Source organism: Ambystoma mexicanum, chromosome 14 (genome assembly GCF_040938575.1).
Source record: "Ambystoma mexicanum isolate Mex_15411 chromosome 14, UKY_AmexF1_1, whole genome shotgun sequence".
NCBI classification, from domain to species: domain Eukaryota; kingdom Metazoa; phylum Chordata; class Amphibia; order Caudata; family Ambystomatidae; genus Ambystoma; species Ambystoma mexicanum.
The window spans coordinates 244,160,138-244,172,958 of record NC_090940.1 but is presented as its reverse complement, the minus strand read 5'-3'; positions in this window follow the sequence as shown (position 1 = coordinate 244,172,958).

Below are 12,821 nucleotides of genomic sequence, written 5' to 3'. Positions count from 1 at the left end.
AGTTGGTACATTGGTTAGCGTTGAATTCACAGGAGGCACTGAGCCCACACCAATGGAAACTGCGGATTTGAAAGTAGGGAGTGCTGGAGGTATGTTTGGCACGTCAGACAAGCAAGCTGGTAATAATGTTTGCAGAGCCATGACGTTGAGTGATCATCGCATCCTTCCTTTTGGATGCAATTTTGGATTTTGCCTTTGTTAAACGAGTACTGCGGACTTTTGCTATTTTTTGCAAATCAGCCAGTGAAACACAAGGCTGTCTGGCAATAGCCGTATTTATTTTTGTTATTTTCTTTGGGCTGTTGTCAAGATTGATCCAAGATTCATTAATAGACAAACAATCAGGGGCAGGAGATGTTACAGGACGAATTATATTTGCAAAAAAGGGTAAAACCGAGTTAGGGGCAGCAGGCCCTTCAAACTCTTGTGTCGTAATCATAGGCTGATCAGGACCTACGGCCACATCAGCCTTACTAATGGGCTTTGAGAGCGACTGGCTAGTGTCAGGTAGTTTTGCAAATCCTTCAGCCAGCTGTTGTATTTGCAAAGCTTGAGATGTGGATTTCTGGTCAAGCGATTCAAACAATTTGTATAAACTGGCTAGTGTAGTATTCACGGCTACTAAAGTGATTTCAATTAGAGCTACATTTTCTATTGGATTTGCAGACATATTAGTTGGTAAACAACGTCTAGGTGTTGGTAGCAAAAAGGAGTCATGTACAGAGTTGATGGTTGAGCCCATAATGCTTTGATTTGCTACCCCACACGAAAGGTCTTCATGAGATTTATTTAGTTTTCTACCACTAGCGTGTAAGGATATATTTGATACATCTGAGAAATCAGGTGAATCAGGCATGTGACTATATACTTCTAAAACTGTTGCTAAGGGACACACGGTTGTCAGAGCATTTCTTTCCTCTTGACATACCGATTCAGAGTGAATGTTTGCTAGTAAGGTGGAGTCTGACATAATAGGCAGACAGTTGGTAGGTTCATGAGCTCCAGGCAAACAAAAAACAGTGTTTCCTGCATTAGCCTTGGGCGTTATCAATGTGAAAGGAGGTGGCACACTAGGAATTTGATCTGGCATAAATTCTTTGCGTTTGGCACAAAAAGTGCGGATGTCTTTATTCGCAAGTGGTGTTCGCAGAATGCGGTCAAAATGATGGATTTTTTGGAAATGCGAGCTAGTTTCTTCTGTTTTGGAGTCGTTAGATCAGTAGTGAGTGAAACGCTTAAAGCGTTGCCTGTCTCCGGCATGTTTGTCTTCAAAGTATATGGACAAAAATGCATAAGACAATAATGTTTTTCTTTCTGGCGTGTAGTCGTGCAAATATGGAGCAACTAATTGCAGATAATTCACCAAATGTTATTGTCTACATGACAGAGTTTTTTTTTTTTTTTCTCACACTTTGAGTTTATAAATTAACACAAAAATAATCTCCACTCTCCACTCGCAACGCCGCTGCGAAGCGGCAAAGCGGGACTTAGACCGGGACTTTCCCCGGTGCGCGTGCGCAGTGCGCGTGTGAAAGCAGTTTTATAGAGGCGCCCACAAAATGCAGGCAGAGCAAAGCCTGAAAAAGAAAGTCACAATAAGTGTCGAGTCCAGGTATACTCGTAGTATACTGCTGTTCAAAGTCACCTCCTGGTCGCTGTAGTGCCGGTGTCCAAAGATCCAAAGTTCAGCAGGCACAAGCGATTCACGGGAGCAACAGCAAACAGCAATCAGCAAGAGCGGCAAAGCGGGACTTAGACCGGGACTTGCTCCGGTGCGCGCGCGGTGCGCGCGCGAAAGCAGTTTTATAGAGCCGCCCACAAAATGCAGGCAGAGCAAAGCCTGAAAAAGAAAGTCACAATAAGTGTCGAGTCCAGGTATACTCGTATACTCGTAGTATACTGCTGTTCAAAGTCACCTTCTGGTCGCTGTAGTGCCGGTGTCCAAAGATCAAACGTTCAGCAGGCACAAGCGATTCACGGGAGCAACAGCAAACAGCAATCAGCAAGAGCGGCAAAGTGGTACTTAGACCGGGACTTGCTCCGGTGCGCGCGCGGTGTGTGCGCGCGAAAACAGTTTTATAGAGCCGCCCACAAAATGCAGGCAGAGCAAAGCCTGAAAAAGAAAGTCACAATAAGTGTCGAGTCCAGGTATACTCGTATACTCGTATACTCGTAGTATACTGCTGTTCAAAGTCACCTTCTGGTCGCTGTAGTGCCGGTGTCCAAAGATCCAAAGTTCAGCAGGCACAAGCGATTCACGGGAGCAACAGCAAACAGCAATCAGCAAGAGCGGCAAAGCGGGACTTAGACCGGGACTTTCTCCGGTGCGCATCCGACATATGAAGTAACAGGTAGGGATGGAAGCAACGCCATGGCCAGAAATACAGTTCACTATCATACCTCATTCCCAATTGTTATAGGAGAATAATATGAAGAAAGCTGAGAGTAGAAAGCAGGAGGAAGCAAAGCTAGCTCAGAAAAAATGGACAAAATTAGCCATAGAGGGTGCAGTATTGAGGAGTGTTGAAGGTGTGATGACACAAGAGATATGACCAGAAAAGCAACACAATGTAGGGTACCCTATGGTTTAGAGTGGGTATAATTATTGGCCAAGAAGGAGAGGGAGCAGACCAAGAGGAGGACGAGGTGGATTTCAAAACTGTCAGGTAGGAGGAGGTTTTAATGGCAGACATATGGCAGACATATGCAACAATGTTGGATTTGTGGGAGGATGGGAAATATAGCCAGAACATTAAAAAGTGGAGGGGGCATGCAGCAAAACTGGCAAACTCAAGGGGTATATTCCAAAACACAATACAGAACCACAGGTGTATTATCACATGCCGAATCAGACATGTGCGACACAAGTACAGCAAACACAGCAAGCTCCATTACAAATGCAACCACCACAAAGGCAACCACAGCAAGGGCCTATGCAAACGCAACAGATACAAAACCAGAAAGCACAGACACTACAGGCCATGGTATCACAATGCAATGTGAATGCAGGAGTCCTGCAAACACTCACACATGGAAAAGGGAGCGTGACTGTCACAGGGGGAAATCCTTTACAAGTACTGGGATTAATTTATATCCACAATAGGACAGCCCACAGAGCGACCTGATGTGTCCAGTACTATCAGTGTCACCAGACCCCCGAGAGGAACCAAGGGTCAAGGTAAGGCTAGGAAGTAAGACATTTTCTTTCCTTTTAAACACTAGAGCAACTTGTTCCTGTGTCTGTGAGGGAAAATGCCCAGGTGTCAGACATTGCCATGGCTGCGCAGGGATTCTCTGGGATGATGAGCTTAGTTCCTTTTACAGACAAATGACCAATCCCTATAGGGGAGCATGGCATGTCTATGCCTATATTATATTCTCAGCATACACAGTTAACATATTAGGCTGTGATTTGATGACAGAACTTAACATGAAGATATCTTTTACTGATGAAGGAATAGTGTGCTCCACTCCAGGGATACATTATGTGAACGTGAACGAGTTTATATTATCCTTTAAAGACCAAAAGCATTATGAGGGAGTCCCCTTAGATCCAGAAGTATTTTTGTATGGAGTGACTGTTTTATTAGAACTTCTATGTATGTCCGATTTTTAGATATGGTTCTGCTGTACCCTCTCCCCATAGAGCAATATAACCCAGATCTTTGTCAACTGTCAAAATAAAACAATTGGGGTCTTGCTTCCTTGGGTAAATTGATTCGTTTTTATTCGTTTTGATTGTTGTTTCCATATCCCAATTAAGTTGTTGTACAAGAAAATTATTTTATTACTGTATTTTATCATTTTCTATTGCTATTATTATTATTATTATTAATATTATTATTATTATTATTATTATTATTGTATGTAATCTTTCCCTTTTACTTTGCTCTAATCTTGTTTGATGAAATAATGTGTTTTCTTGTATAAATAATTTGAAAAGTTGATGTTACAACTAAACAAATTAAATAAAAATTAAAATTAAAAAACAAATGGTTACCCAGGTTGGTAGGGAAAATGTTGAGAATACCTGAAGAGTTTTTGTTTAGACCAGAAATACCTATGCATACATAATAAAGAAATACAGGTTATCCCCTTAGACAGATGATGAGACAGATGATGAGGGAAGAGGATGGAGAGCAGTGTTAGCCCTTGGCGAAGGATATAGTTTGACAGACTTGACAGACGAAGAACTTTTCAAGGAAGATTACTCAGATGATGAATTAGTATTTTTCCTAAGTCCCACTTATTGGATTAAAGTGAAAAAAAGAGGAATTAATTCTATTGAAAGGAGTAGGATCAGCTAAAATCAAGCTTAAACCAGGAGCAAACTTGGCACAAACAAATCAATATCCTATGTCTAGAGAAGTAGATGAAGGTACATTTGAGAATATTTCTGCTTAAACAAAGCAGGGACTTTTGGTGCCATCCGGGTCCCATGTAACACGGCTGTGTACCCAGCGAAGAAATCAACTGGGGGTCATGGAGATTTACTCAGGAACTTCACCCTCTAAACAATATTGCTGAAGCAGAGTTTCCTTTAGTTCCAAATTCTGCTACAATATTATGTAACATCCCATCAACGTCCAAATATTTTACAGTTTTAGATTTAAAAAACACATTTTTCTCAATTCCCCTTCATGAGCACTCACAAGATTTGACTTCATGTTCCTATAGAAATATATCCCTGAAATATACTTGTTTGCCTCAGGGGTACTGTGAGTCCCACTCATTTTTTAACAGCGTCCTCTGTAATGTACAGCTTGAGTGTGCAATAATTCAGTACGTAGATGACATATTAGTATGCAGTGAGAAAGAATAAAGATGCAGGGAAGACCCAGTTCGACTAATGAACATACCAGCAGAAAAAGGATACAAAGTAGACAAAGAAAATGTACAATATTGTCAGGAAGAAGTACTGTCTATGGGACAGTTGATCTCTCATGAAGGGAGAAAAGTGACACCTGAAAGAGCAGAAGCAATTATGAAGACTTCAGAACCTAAAACAGTGAGGGAAATGCAACACTTGTTAGGCCTATGTAACTACTGCAGAGCCTGTGTTTTCGATTACAGCACATATATTGACCACTTTTAAAAGGGCTTAAATACACATAGGTAGACAAAAGTAAAATAACATGGCAAGAGGAAATCACTGAAGGATTTGAAGAACTAAAAAAGTCAATCAGTACAGCCCCTGTGCTAGGTATTCAAGACTATCAAGAGACATTTATTTTCCCAGTCAAACGGAGAAGTTATGACATTAGTCCTCATGCAGAAAATGCTATTAGGAAAACCATGGACCGAAAACATTGACTTAGAATAGTTGAATATTACATCCAGTAGTGAAATGGCATTAACCTTGCAAACACGTGTTAGCTGCTGCTGCATTTGCTATTGAAAAAAGCTTGAAGTATTACAATGGTGTGTTCAGTGACATTATCTGTTGAGCAGGCATTATTTGCTATTTTAGAGAAGCCCAAAAGTACATTGACTACAGAAAGGGCATAGGAATACAAGGTAATTATTTCAAACCCTGCCATCAAAATTGTTACATGTAGAAAAGTGAATCCAGCAACGTTTATAGCAGAACCAGTAGGGAAGGTTGACCATGTACATCACTGCATGACGTATACCGAGTTGTATGATGACATTCCTCATGTTATGGAAAATGCTCTCGGAGGGGGGATTCTCTTTATTCATGTTTCTTCAAGATTGACCAAACGACTGGTGAAAGGAATAATGTATCAGCAGTGGTAAAGCTGAACTGTGAGGGTAACATTGAAGTAGTAATAAGTGTGAGATTTCCTTTGCATTGTTCAGCACAGGCTGCAGTATTATTGGCACTTAACGCGGCAATTTCAAAGATATGAGGTTGAGGAAGTGATGGTGTACTCTGACCCTGCCTATGTGACATCAACTGTGCACGCAATTTTGTCATGCTGGAAAAGGAGGGGCTTCCTCTATGCAGACGGCACACCAAGACATGCATCCCTATTGAATAAGATTATTGAGGCACTAAGACTCCCATTGGCTATCGCCGTCGTGAAAAGTGCAACCAACACTAAAAGAACAGACATGATTTCTCATGATAACGACACCACAGATGTAAAAGCCAAAAATGCAGCATATTTCCCAAATATTTCTGATTTTGAAGTAAATTGTGTTAAACAGATGTCAGGACTTTGTATGATGGTAAAAGAGGGTTTTAATATGTTGCCTATTGTTCAGTTAATTGAGTTACAAGGTCAAACCCCACAAGAGGAGCAGGATTTGTGGAGAAAGCGCGGGTGTTGTTTATCCCCCACTGAGGAAATATAGAGACAAGACAATACTCGAAAGCCAGTTAATCCTTTAGCATTATTAAGGGTAGCGCTGAAGCAGCTGCACTACCCCACGTATGCAACTCGAGAGAGTATTTTCACTATAATTGCAGAAGATTGGTTCTCAGCAAATGTATTAGAACATGTGGCACAGTTAATTGTAAATTGCATCATGTGCCAGAATTTTAAAGCAGGGCACACTTTGTGAATGGTGGGAAGAGCAATCCCTAGACCCAGTGGCTCATTTCAGCATTTACATACAGATTATGTGGATATGTTACAGACATGCAATGACTATAGGCACATGCTGGTAGTAGTATATCACTTTTCCAATTGGAGTGATTCAGGTCCATGTATGGACCCCGATGCCACATGTGCTGCCAAGTTCCTTGTGCATGAGGTGTTTCCAAGATGGTGTGTGTGCTAAATCCTGCAGTCTGACAATGGACCACATTCTGTGAATGAACTATTTGAGCAGGTCACTCTTTTATTATGTATAAAGCACAATTTCTCTTCTGCCTATCACCCACAGGTGAACGGGATTGTGAACGTTTAAATAGACTTCTTAAAGAGAGGATAGAGAAAATCAAGATTACTTTAAAGAAGTGGTGGTTAGATTGCCTACCCCTTGCATTATATGCACTGCGAAATCAGCCTGGCTCAGATCACTGCCGAACTCCTCATGAGTTTGTGACTGGACGACATATGAGAATACCTCTTGCTCCTCCTACTAGGTTAGAAACTGATGCCTAAAGCATAGCAAAGACATTAGGTGATGAGATAAATGACTATTTGGCAACTATGACTGCTAGTGTCTCTTTTATTTCTCAACAGGGAGTGGTCACAGAGGATTGAAGAAGACAAATGTATGTGATCTATGTTGCTTGTAACTGTGCCAATAAATATGTTGACGCCAATCACTTTACCCATGTCACCCACCCTGAATACCCCTACCCAACCCCCCACTTACCTTTACGGTGGCACATTTTTGTGTGCGCTGCCGACTCCTCACTATCCCTGCGGTGTCAGTTTCTCTCCTGCGTGGGTCAGATTTGAAGCTGTAGGGGATTTTCTTTTTTTTCAACTTTCTTGTGCCCCGCGCAACCCCCGACTCCCGTTACTGTCCCCAAGGAGAGCGGGGACCCCCCTGCAACACATGTTCTGCTTGGGCACAGAAATGGGAGTCAGTCATTTGTGTGCCCCCAAAGTCGCAGTGACTGCGGGGGTTCACAAATGAGGGTGACATTTTTGCATATTCCCAAGAAGACAGCCAACCAATTAATCCTGACAATCTATTGAAGCAACCTAAATTATATCCAGGGGACCATGTGCTGGTATGAAAGCCAGCTCGCATTTGGACTAAAACCTGTTTTGAGTGACCATACAAAGTTGAATACTTTTCTCACACTGCTGTCAACCTACAAGGAAGATGGGCCTGGCTGCATCTACACAACATAAAACCATACAAAGGTGAGACCTTGACCCCACCTGCATCTTCTGACAGTGAAGCATGAAAAGACATTCCGTGTATGTAGACCAGATCAGCTACCAAGAGAAAAGTTAATGAATTTATGGAGTATAAAAACACTTTCGAATACAAATTGACATTTCTTAAATCTTATAAGGAAGGAATGGACTTGCAGCTATCCTGGAACTATTTTAAATAGGAACACAAGACAATGTATTGACATCTTGGATCCAAAGAAAAGGAGCACACTGTATCTTCTATGCTGTCAATAATAATAATAACAGTACACACATTCTTGTGTGCTGCTTTTACCTATATATTGCAGTCTTACCCTGCTCTGATATGACAACATGTGGATATTGTGGCATTTCTTGGCAATCGTATAAACAGTCATATTATTTTCAGAATTATTATCTCTATTATCTTGCAGTTTTTGATATAAAAGTGTGATTTACACACACAAAAATAGCAAAATTACATATTGAATAAAAAATCAGATGCAAAAGTTCCAAAATATAAGAGACTCACTATCATCAGAAAAATCGATGTGATTTTCCGGGATAGTAATTGTGATTTCTTTCTGCATTGTGATTTGTTTTTTCTCCCTTCCTATTATGGCATTTAGACACATAATGATTAAAAATGCAGATACAATGGTTGACAATGAAACATTTCTTATGATCCCTAACAAAAGCACGAGTAGAATCTTCCCTGATTTTACTAAACAAATTGTTCGACTTTAAAGGGATGCTGGAGAAGATAATGAAAATACAAATACATATCTTGATAATTCGCTCCATTTAAATAATAACAATTGTTATCAGCACATGAAGGATTTGGGAGAGAAAACGTCAGTTGAAAGCTACTACGTATGGTCTCTCATCCTCTATGCTATTAATGCAGCCAGAACATTTATTGCAAAAGAAATACCTGCACACGAAGCAGAGTGCCTCAGCCATTTAGCAGCATGCACAATCAGAGGCCAATTCGAAGGAAGATGGGCAAACCTACGATGGCGAAGAAGAAGAACATTTCCATATGAAGATGCTTATGTGAAAACACAAAAGATGGAAAAAGAGATAGGCTGGATTGTTCAGACATGTTGGCAAATCTGGAGTGTCAGGATGCTGGGAAAGACCTCAGCTATTGGTATACAGATGAGTTGCAACCAATACAGGATGGGAAGAAGGAATGTTATCTTGCACTGCACACCTATCGAAGAAGGAACCAGTGAGCATAGTGCAAATAGTAAATGACATATGCATGAAGTCATGGGCTAAGTATTCTAAGCTACTAACATGGTTTTACAATGAAGCAGGACCGGTGTCCATACTACTAATAAATAATGTAACAACATGCTTCAGGAACAAAGGCCTGTTCAAGTGGGAGAAAATAAAGGATGTAAACTGATACTTGAAGTACCAGGAATTAATGATGAAAACTATTGTGCTGATGGATCCAGAGCTTATATGCCGTTGTCCAAGAATTGGGGAGTAATATGTTCTATTGTGGTCATCCATGTTCCTACATTAGTGATTCCCCAAAGTGACCTACACATTGAAGAGTTTCCAAAAATAAATGAAAACCAGAGAAAGAACTGGTTGCTCAACCTCCGTCGACTGAAGAGGGAGAATTATTTCTCATCAAAGTCACTATCAGCTTATGACGATATTCCAGCGTAACATAGATTATTCAGCAAGACGGCAATTATATTTCCATCTATATTTATGCCAGGACTCCAGACTGCAGTGAATGCCAAGTGTTCACAAATCACCAGATGGGAGCTGCTACAAGCGATCAATGCAACAATAAAATGATTTAATGCAATCAAGGAAGAATTGAGGGCAATCAGGCTCATGAACCTCCAGAACAGGTATGTCTTGGACTTAAATACAGCAATGGAAGAAGGCGATGATGATTTCTTTTCATCTCTGTTTTCATGGATTTCAAACTGGCTGGCAAATGCCTTCACGTTACTTGGAGCAATACTAGAGTTGGTATTTCTAGAATTCTAGCTTAAAAGGATCATTAAATGACAATGCAAGAAGGCAGCTAAGAAAGTCACAGGGTTAAGTTGACACTCCCATAAAAGTCTCAGAACAGAGAACAGGCTGCAAGGTCAACTATAAAGAATAAGCCTTGGCTTGGGGCCTGACAGACGAGAGATGATGGACTAATTGGGCAAGTGTATAGTAGTTTGATGTCGCTCTCTGCACCTGAGTTTCATTTTGCTTACGCCGAAGGTCCAAGGTTGGGAGAGAATGCCAACCAATAAGAGGATCTATGTAGCAACATGCTATACAGTGTTGCATAGGCCAACCTGCTGCTGTTATTCTGCTATAATCTGTATTATACATATTTAGAGTTGGCTCAAGGTGTGCCAATTAGTTAAGGGGGATCCAGTGATATTACTTATACTTATATGATATATAGGTCCATATGTTCCCATATGAAATCCTCCCTTCAATAGGTTTTACAGATGCCACGTAGAATGATGTCAGAGATGACATACATTGAGGTGTAATCCTTTGTATAATCAGAATTGAAGTGTGACTGTGTGGACTACAGTTTGCTGTTTGCCAGATTGCCCTACTTTATTCGAGCTGACAAAAACGTAGTACTTTGTCATATTCTATGAGTCTGTCTGGTTATTTGGGTCTGAGATCATTATTGGTAATTCCATCTACCACATGAGATGCATCAAGGTGCTAGAGCACACATACATACAATGTAGCTGGACCGCAGGAGGATTGCTCCACTCCCTACATATAACCACCCACATACATTTTAGGCAAACAATGTTCTCCAATGTTACAGACTTTTCTGAAAATGTGGCTCAATGCAACCTGAGATACCGATCATCCATGTGCTAGGATAATGTGCCACACATCCTTAACGAGTGCACACCTGTCTCAGGAAGCACTGTCTCTACAACCCATTGATGAGTGATGTCTACAAATCCTTATACAGGAGTGATCCCATGGAACACATAATCAGAGAGGCCAACATAGTTATATTGTTCCCTTCCCCATTTCCATCTGACTGTGACAACTATTAGAACATAATCCAAAGTTGAAACTACGGGAACTGTGATGAATCTGATGACGCCATCACTTATTTTACCAGGGCCTCTCCTCATGTGCCAAAGGCATAGCAGCCGCTACCTGATCCTGACCCTGGGGGTGGCCATATGAGGGAGGACCACATAGGGGGAGGAGACCCTTGTGGGGCTAACACAACATCATCATATGAGACATTGTGTCACCTTTTTTACATTTTAGGGATATCATGACCATTCCCCATTCCCTAATGGCATATTGCAATAGTTCTGTTCAGCCATCTATGGTAACTATTGCGGAAGTGCCAGGAAGTGCAGTCTGGCAGCTTGAACCTCTTTGTGGACCTCTGCTCATACTTGTGATCACTACTACATTTCATTGGATTTACTTATTCTGGTGCACTTTTACCAGCTTGAGAACCACCGTTCACAATTTGACTGTGCTTAGCATATCACTAAACATTGATATTGACCTAAATATTTCCTTATTTTTACTGTGGCCCCGCCCCCTCCCTACTTCTAGCCTTCTTAAACACTTGTGCCCGCGCACCAGCTCGCACGCACAGTGGAAGTGCCAGGAAGTGCAGTCTAGCAGTCTTGTGGTCTGCGGTGAGTGGTGCAGGGCCAGTTTTCTATATCTTGTGTAGAATCCTGTGTTGTATTTCCGCTATAACTAAGAAATGACTTATTTGCTCCGCTTTCGCGTATGCTAATGCTGGTCATACATTGACATCATGTTTCCTCAGCTTTGAACCCTGCTATACGAGTCCCGGTGCTTTTATATTCCTCTCAGTCTTTGCATCATGTGTAACGCTGGCTTATAATCAGCATTTTCGGATGCATTGTAATGGTTGCGAACCGCTGTGGGTATATTATAACACTTCCATTATTGACTGCAATTATCTTCAGTACGGTACGTGTTTAGCCTTCTTTATTTTTCATACGGTAGAGCCACTTTGCATCCTTATTACTGGAAATGGCTGCAGGTTTAAGAAGTGGGTGTTTTCATTTTGATCAGTCCGCACTGATACAGTGGATACTGAAGCTATGCTTCAGTGGATTGATGAGGGCACTAAATTATTAAATCTTGACCCAACTCGATTAGACATTCTGAGAAAAATATTTCCGACGCTAAGTTGTTATGCCATGATATAGCCTTTTCTGATAGGTGGGCTCAAATTCACTCCCCTTTTTCTTCAACAAGGGAGTCTCATTCTTATGCCCTACAAGAAATTCATAGCCCTGAATTACTTTCCTTGCAAAGCTCATTTAATGCACATAACATTGGGCAACTTGTGTATCATCCTCTATTCCAGCTGTTATATATACTAATCCTAGTACCGACATATCAATGTTGGCCCCGGCAGTCATGACCGAACTTCGAAAAAGAATACATCTGTCCTTGGGCCCTTCCACGCCTGTAACATCATTGGGGGTCTTGCTAATGTACATCTTCATAATCAATACTCATATAATGTTACCAACAAAGTCTCCCCCCTCTATCTTGATACCACCCCACCTCACATTCCCGGTTCAATCCTAGTTAGCTCCCCCAACCATGAGCCTGCATGTTACAATCATGCTGATTTAGAACACCTTGCAACGAAGGATTGTCCTGCGTAAGGTAGGGAAGAATTTCCTCAGATCCTTCATGCAAACTCGATGAATGCCTCTGCTCAAGATAATCCTATATCTGAGGACTCTACTAATTCCCTCCATGCAGATGAGTTATATTTCCCTGTACTCACGTGCATACTTAACTTTTTAGATAAGAGCCATGAACTGACACATCTGGAAATTAAAAACATTATGTCCTTATGTATTGATATTTTATGTAAAATGAACAAAATTGAGGGTTTCCTATTTGTACAAGACCTCAGACCATCTCATATTCCAGCAATGTCATCTCATGTAACCAAGCCCTCAACTAGTTCAGTTTCTTCACAAATCACAATACCCTGTGTTTGATCAATTT